The following is an 8,612-nucleotide window of genomic DNA, read 5'->3' as shown; positions in this document are numbered from 1 at the left end:
TTAGTTCCTTTGGCACCACCTGCAAAACCATGGACCCACTTGTCCATGGACTTTATAGTGGATCTACCACCTTCTGCAGGACACAATACCATTTGGGTCGTGGTAGACCGGTTCAGCAAGATGTCCCATTTCGTTCCCTTACCCAGACTGCCTACAGCTCGGGATTTGGCCGTCTTATTCATTCAACATATTTTCCGGCTCCATGGACTCCCTACTGACATAGTTTCCGATCGGGGTTCTCAGTTCATAGCGCAATTCTGGAGATCTTTCTGTACCCTTCTCGGAATCAAGGTTAGTTTATCATCCGCATATCACCCTCAGTCTAATGGGCAGACCGAAAGAGTTAACCAGTCCTTGGAAAAGTTTTTGCGATGCTACACGTCAGAGTTCCATGATAATTGGTCTTCCTTGTTACCCTGGGCGGAATTTGCCTGTAACAATTCCTGTCATTCATCTACTAAAACTTCTCCGTTTTTCTGCAATTATGGTTTTCACCCCAGATCTAACTCCCTGTATTCGCTTAACCCAGTTGGTGTCCAGGAGATCCGTTCCACTGCAAGAGATCTCAGAGTTATCTGGAGGAAAGTACAGGCATCTCTGAAACAGGCTTCAGTTATCGCAAAAAAATTTTCGGATCGCCACCGTACCATCTGCTCCTTCAAGGTGGGCCAGAGAGTGTGGCTGTCTACAAAAAACATTAAACTCAGACAGCCTTGCAAAAAGTTGGGTCCCAAGTTCATCGGCCCGTTCCTTATCATCAAGCAGGTTAATTCTGTTGCATTTAGGTTAAGAATTCCGGGCTCGTTGAGAATTCCCAACACATTTCACTGTTCTCTGTTGAAACTGGTATTATATCCTACTCAAATCCAGTCTTCAAATTTGCCTGAGAGAAAATCAAACAGATCACCAAGATACGTTGTTCAGAAGATCTTGGATTCCAAAAAAGTGCAAGGTCAGGTGCACTTCCTAGTGCAGTGGAGGAATCGTGGGTTAGAAGAACGGTCTTGGATCCCACGGAGACAACTCGATGCTCCTAAACAGTTGAAGGAGTTCTTTAAAAAATTTCCAAGAAAACCTGGATGTCGGGGTCCCTCGACCCCTCCTCAAGGGGGGGGTACTGTTACGAGCCGCGGTGGTGCCCAGCTGCCGCGACTCACTCACCTGCGTTCCGGCCGTCGCTATGGCGACCGGGACGTCACTTCCTCTCATGCCCCGGCTGTTGCCGGGGCAACGACTAGACGCTCCAGCGCTGCGTCCCGGCATTGAGAAGCCGGGCGCATGCGCGCTACGGTATTACTAACCTGCGGGTTAATGAAGCTAGGGGGCTGGTTTCTATCTGAGCCAGGCCCTGATTGGCTGTTTCAAGTATTTAAGGCAATGAGGTCTGCCACCTCATTGCCGGTTATAGCTCTGTGCTCCAGTCTGCTTACCTGCTTGTTCCAGTTCCTGTTCCTGTTCCTGTATCTACGTTTGACTTCCCGTGTATGACCCTTGGCTTCGTATTTGACTTCGCTTGTGTTTCCTGTGACCCTGATCCTTGGCTCGTTTACCCGTTCTGCTACTTTGCCTGTGACCTCTGACCTCAGCTTGTTCATCGTTACTGCCACCTGCTGCCGACCTTTTGACCTCTGCGTGGACCTGACTCTTCTTGCCTGGGTTCTCCCCAGCCGGTACACACTTCACGACCCTCTGTCAGTCTGCAGCCCAGTCTGTCCCCACCATCAGGGGCTCCAGTGAACACCTGACTGGCAGAGTAGACTCCGGGTTGTGTTGTGCCGGCTGGAGGGGTTCCTAACAGAAATAAGGCCTTTCGTGGAGGACTGACGGAGACAAAGATGTTCAAATGTGGTAAGGGGACGGGAGGAGAGGCGAGTTTTGGCAGTATGGTGAAAATGGCGGAGCTGGAGGAATTGGTAGAATAATTTAGTGGGAATATTTAATTGCGATTGGATGTCAGAAAATGAGGGGAACACAGCCGTAGAGGTGAGATCGTTTAAGAAACGGACCCCTTGTGAGGTCCACGAGGAGAATGCTTTAGGAGTAAGGCCTGGAGCGAAGTCTGAGGAGTTAAACAAAGGAATTAGGGGAGAGGGATGGGGGGAGAGGCCAGATTTCTGAGAGCATGAGTCCCAGACCGCCAGGGAATGTGTAATGACCGGATAAAGGGAGACACGTTTTGGTCGACGAGCCCGTGGGAGCCATAGGAGAGTAGATAGGGAAAGCATACCCAGACTCTCAGCCTCGATCTCGACCCAGACCCTGGAGGGAGTTAAACTACACCACAGAACGCATTGAGCAAGCTGAGCGGAGAGGTAATAGCGTCGAAAATCAGGGATTCCCAGTCCCCCTCCCCGCGGGGCTCTCTGTAAAAGCTTGAAACGGACTCGGGGGCGCTTACCTGCCCAGATGAATTTAGATACATGGAAATGGAGAAACTTGAAAATGTAGGGGGGGACCCGGATGGGAAGGATTTGAAAAAGGTAGAGGAGTCTAGGGAGTATGTTCATCTTGACCGCATTAATACGACCTATCCAGGAGATGTATAATTGCGACCACGAAACAAGATCCGACTTAATTTGAGCAAGGATGCGAGGGAAGTTGGCCTGAAAAAGCTGGTGAAGTTGCTTAGTCAAGTATACCCCAAGGTACTTGAGTTTTTGAAGCCGCCAGTTAAATGGGAAGGAACTTTCTAAAGACACCTTGTCTGCTGAGGAAACATAAAAGTCTAAGACTTCTGTCTTGTCAGTGTTAACTTTATATCCTGAGAAGTGGCCGTAGAGATTTAATTCGTCTACAAGAGGAGGAACGGAAAGATTTGGGTGAGCAATAGTTAACAGGACGTCATCCGCATATAATGCTATCTTATGAAAAGAGCTACCCACCGGGATGCCTAGTATCTGCTGGTTAGCCCGGATTCTAGCTGCTAATGGCTCTATGATAAGGGCAAAAATGAGCGGGGAGAGGGGGCAGCCCTGCCGTGTGCCATTGGAAATAGTGAAGGGGACCGAGGTCAGACCATTTGCAGAGACTGTGGCCGATGGGGAGCGGTACAAGGCTGAGATGGCAGTCATAAATTTTCCAGAGAAACCCATCGCTCCCAGCACCCCAACCATAAACGACCAGGAGATGCGGTCGAACGCCTTCTCAGCATCTAATGACATAAGGAGGGAGGGGAGCTTACCCCTGTGAATTGTATGGATCAGGTCGATTGTTCTCCTAGTGTTGTCCGGGGCTTGACGCCCTGGGATAAATCCCACCTGGTCGGGATGGATGAGGGAAGGGAGGAGGGGATTCAATCTAGAGGCCAAAATTTTAGCATAAATTTTAAGGTCCACATTGAGGAGGGATATTGGTCTATAGCTAGAGCAGAGAGTTGGGTCCTTCCCTGGCTTTGGAATGACAATGATGTTAGCTCTGGTTGTGGCTGCATCAAACGTGGCACCATCCAAGATCTCGTTAAAAAAAGATGTCAGATGGGGGCCTAGAACTGCAGCGAAATTCTTATAATATTGTGGGGTGAAACCGTCAGGGCCTGGAACTGAAGAGGGTTTCAGGGATTTAATAGCCACCAAAACCTCGGTCAGGGTAATGTCTTCATTCAGGGACTCTATGTGAGGTGGAGTGAGCCTAGGGAGGGGGGTGGCGGCTAGATATTCGTCTAGAGACGGCACCGTATGAGCTCTTAGAAGGGGGGGTGGTGGGGCTAAGTTATAAAGGGAGGAATAAAATTCCTGAAACGTCTGGACTATCTCCTTAGGGTTATATGTAACTCTGCTCGCTTGTGAGTTGTAAATTTTATCGATGTGACCTAGAGCCATCTTCTTACGAAGCTTTCTGGCTAACACAGAATCTGCTTTGTCAGATTTATCGTAGTACCGTTGCTGTAATTTCTGCATAGTAATAGCAGCCCTACGGGAGAGAAGAGTGTTAAGTTGACCTTTCAACGAGGTGATCTGGGTGAGCAGAGCAGGGTCATGAAGAGACTGGTGTTGGGAAAGAAGAGAGGCCAATCTGCGCTCTAAACAAGATATCTCTTCTGCAGCTTTTTTCCTAGAAGCCGCAGACAGGCTAATCAAATGACATCGTATAGTGGCTTTGTGTGCTTCCCAAATAATGCCTGGGGGGACATCTATAGCAGAGTTATCTTGGAAATAATTGGCGATTGAGTTATTGAGGTCTAAGAGGGTCGTCTGATTGAGCAGGAGAGTGTCATCTAGGCGCCACTTTCCCTGGGGTGGTGATGTTTTGAGGAGGTCTAGAATAATGAACACCCCTGAGTGGTCAGTCCATGAGAGTGGGGTGATGCCCGCCTGAGTCACGTAGGGAGTGAGTGCATGGGATACATGTATCATGTCTATGCGGGAGTACAATTGGTGGGGGGCAGAGTAATGGGTGTAATCCCTAGCGTCTGAATTACAGAGTCGCCAGGAGTCGGGACCAATATTCTTATAGAGGAGAGATACGAATATGACATCTCGATTACAAACTATCACAATCAGCCCCATGAGAACGGGCTGAAAAATAACTTGCAGCATCGCGAACATCCACACTACAGACAGTCTAATAGGACTGAAATAGATCCCACTTTACTCAGGATATATAACAGAACTCCTCTTACTTCTACATGCTGCGTGTTACAATGTCTAATTGGGAACATGTACTTTTGTCATTAATGTAACAGCCTAGGATAGTTTGTATTCAAACTAAACAAAACAGTGAGTAACAAATGTAAGAATGGGTAATATAACAAGTTACAGCCCGAGTACATTCATACTACTGACTGTTTAATAGGTTTGAAACGGATCCCAACTCATCCTTGCATAGATAACAGCATTCCCTTAATCCCTAAATGCCGTGCGATACAAAATACAACTGTGAATATAAATTATTATGTACTTACTTGACGGCTCAAGATAAGAGACATCCGAACTAAGCAGTGAGCTTCAAATACAGAGTAGAGTAATATACAAGTGAGAACATAAATTATTATGTAAGAGTTTGAGATGAGCTGCATTTGAGTTAAGCAGCGAGTGGTTAATACAGAGCACTCACTACTCGGGTGAATAAGTGTAAATCAAATATACACATTCTCCCGAGAAATAACAGGTTTGTGTAAAACCATATTTGAATGGGATATCTGACATTTTGCAGTGTGAGTACATGATTTAACTTCAACACATGCTGATTGAATATATGACATTAATTAGACTTCTGATATCCACACCTTTACATAAGACTTTACCCATATGTCATAGTTATTATGGAGCATTAGAGACAGTGTAATTAAATTTGTGATTCCATGAGGTGACATTGTTGGACCAGATGAAGAGCACAGATCAGAAGGTAAATCGTGTGTAGTGTGTAGACATGAATCGGCATGCTGATCGTGACTTTTTTGTTGTTGTCTGTCATTAGTAAATCGCTAATCGTTAGCATTTCATGTAGTGTGTACCCAGCTTTAGTACTACACAATCCATACATATCATTTCTCCCTCCAAGACTGTGCCTGCTCATAAAAGATACCTGCAGAACATAGCTCATCACAAAACAGTATCTAGTCCAGAAAGAGCCCTGCAGAGCATCCCTCCACCCAAAACATTCCCTGCAGAGCATCCTTCCACTCAACATACTACCACTTCCTGACAAATCCCTGCAGAGCATTCCTCCCACCAAAACTGTACCTGCTCCCAGCAGAATATTCCTCCTCCCGAAACACAATACTTGCTCCTGTACAAGTCCCTGCAGAGCATTCCTCCCACCAACACTGTACCTGCTCCCAGCAGAATATCCCTCCTCCTGAAACACAAAACTTGCTCCTGTACATACCCTTGCAGAGCATTCCTCTCTCCAAGTCTGTACCTGTTCATAAAAGATACCTGCAGAACATAGCTCATCACCAAACATTATCTGCTCCAGATAGATCCCTGCAAAGCATTCCTCCCACCAACACTGTACCTGCTCCCAGCAGAATATCCCTCCTCCCGAAATAAAATACATGCTTCTGAAATACCACTGCAGAGCATTCCTCCCTCCAAGACTGTACCTGTTCATAAAAGATACTGCAGAACATAGCTCATCACCAAACAGTTTATCTGCTCCAGAAAGATCCCTGCAGAGCATCCCTCCACCCAAAACATTCCCAGCAGCTGACAGAGCCCTGCAGAACATCCCTCCACTCAACATACTACCCCATCCTGACATATCCTTGTAGAGCATTCCTCCCTCCAATATTGTGACTGCTCCTAAAATATACCTGCAATACATGCCTCCTCACCAAATATGGTTCCTTTGTCTGATAGATCAGAGAATCTATGCGTTTGGATTACACTATTGTGCAGTTTGCTAAAATATTTCCCAATAAAGTCTTGTTGGCTTTATGTATCCTTAAAAGTTAGCTTAGGGCTTGTAAAAGTAAGTAATGGCAGACATTGCTTACTGAAAATCAAAATAAGCAGAGGCTTATACACCAATTTAATGTAATTTAAATCTATTGTTATTTTGTAGTTCTAGTTTTCTATGAAGCTGCTTTACTGTCTCTTTCTAAGACACCAAGGGGCATATTTAACAATTGACGGTATTGCACTATCGTGCACTTACCGTGTAATTAGGTAATGGAAGTCTCAAATTGACATTTATGAAAGGTCCATCGGACTATTCAATCTCGAAAACCAGTAATTTTCTCTGCACTTCGTTTTTGCTAGCAGTCACCATACAACAGTATGGTGACTGCTCGGGGCCGGCATTTAACAAGTTCCGAAAAAATATATTTTTCGGGAACTTGTAATGTAAATGTACGCCAGCTGGCGTACTTCATCAGAACTGTTACAAAATCTTTTCTTCCTCGGTATGTCCAGCTCTGCTTCGGAGAGAAGAGCTGGACAGCGCATGTGCTGGGAGTGATCTTGTGATCCCTCCCTGTCATCTGATCTCATTTCAGACTACACTGTACTTTTATTTCCAGCATCGTTGTCAACTGTCCTAAACTCCGTGTTTTTTATTCATACTATTGGTAATGTTTATCCTGTTATTATAAAAAAATTTATTCTTAATACAAAATGTCACTAAAAGCTGTAATTTTTTTTATTAGTGCTTAGTTAAAGTGGCTTCTGAAACCTGTAGCACATTTACACGACAATAATGAGTCCAAAGGGGTCCACACACAGATGCAGAAACACTATTCTCATGTCTGTGCACAGCCTGGAGGTCTCTAGACTGCACATGCGCAGTTGCATCTACAAATGAAAAACAAATGAGGAGGAGGAGATCGGAATACAGCGCGTCCGAAGAGGCAGGTAAGTATGATTTTTTTTTTTCACAGAAACAGCAGATTATCGGCACTGCTGTTTCTGTGCTCCGGTTTTGATAAATTTGAGAAATTAATCAATACTTATCCGTCCGATAAGGATTGATAACCATTTCTCTATTTAAACGATAAATGATAAATGTGCCCCCAAGGCCCTAATCTACGATAAAGCTAAACTATTAAAATGTAATAGTACTGTATGTGTGTATTCCAGTGAACACAAAAATCTGTGAATTAGCAGCTACACCATTTGATGAGTGACAACAATCTCACTCCATGATAGTGCTGAATCTGCAGCATGTGATGGCATACCATGTCTGTATTGCGCAAGTAACACGGCCATTAAGGCTTCTGCGGTTTCAATAGTTTTTTTTTACATTTTAGATGGTGTGTAAGTGTACAAACCTTAATTAGGCTGTTAAACCGTAAGGTTTTTTTGTCTATGGAATTTCATAGCTTTTTGTAAAGTTAAAATATTTATGATATCAAATTCAGAAACATTAACACAAAATTTAACGGCAGATAAGAATCACTTGGCCCATCTTGTTTCCACTTTATTTTTAATCCCTAATAAACAAGAGTATTTAAATTGTTCTATTATACTAACCTCTACCACATCTATTAGATGCCTATCCCACCTTTCCACTACCGTTTTAGTAAAGTAATTTTTCCCTCTAATTTTCTCTAAACCTAGCACCTTCTTATTCCAGTGCACGTCTTTCTCCCCTACACACTGTTACGAGCCGCGGCGGCTCTGGGCACCACCACAACTCGCTCCCCTTTGTCTTTCAGCGTCCCGGCTGTCGTCATTACGACCGGGACGTTACTTCCGGCTTACCCCGGCCGTTGCCAAGGCAATGGTCGGGACGCTAGTGAGCTGCAGCGCCGCGTCCTTACATTCAGGGGAGCTGGGCGCGTGCGCTAATCAATACCCTAGCCAGATGGCTAAATACAGGTCCTGCCCCCAGCCTTCCCTCATTGGCCAGCTTGCATTTATAAGGCAGGGAGGGGCAATCCTCCCCTGCCTGTTATAGTCCCTGCATCTGCATACTTCCTGCTGTGCTGTGCTGCTGTTATTGCTATATCTATTACTACTCTCCGTTGCCGACCTCTGCCTGGATATCTGACTTCGATTGTTTGCCTGTGCCCCTTGATTTATTGCCTGGACTCTTACGCTGCTGTTTTGCCTGTGACCTCTGACCTCGGCTTGTCTACTGGATACTCTGTCTGCTGTCGGCCCTCGACTCTTGCCTGGACTTCACTCTGCTGTTTGCTCCTACACTCTATTGCTGGGTTCTCCCCAGTCAGT

The sequence above is a fragment of the Mixophyes fleayi genome, chromosome 1 (assembly GCF_038048845.1).
Source record: "Mixophyes fleayi isolate aMixFle1 chromosome 1, aMixFle1.hap1, whole genome shotgun sequence".
Lineage (NCBI taxonomy): Eukaryota > Metazoa > Chordata > Amphibia > Anura > Limnodynastidae > Mixophyes > Mixophyes fleayi.
Note: the sequence above shows the minus strand (reverse complement) of the source record.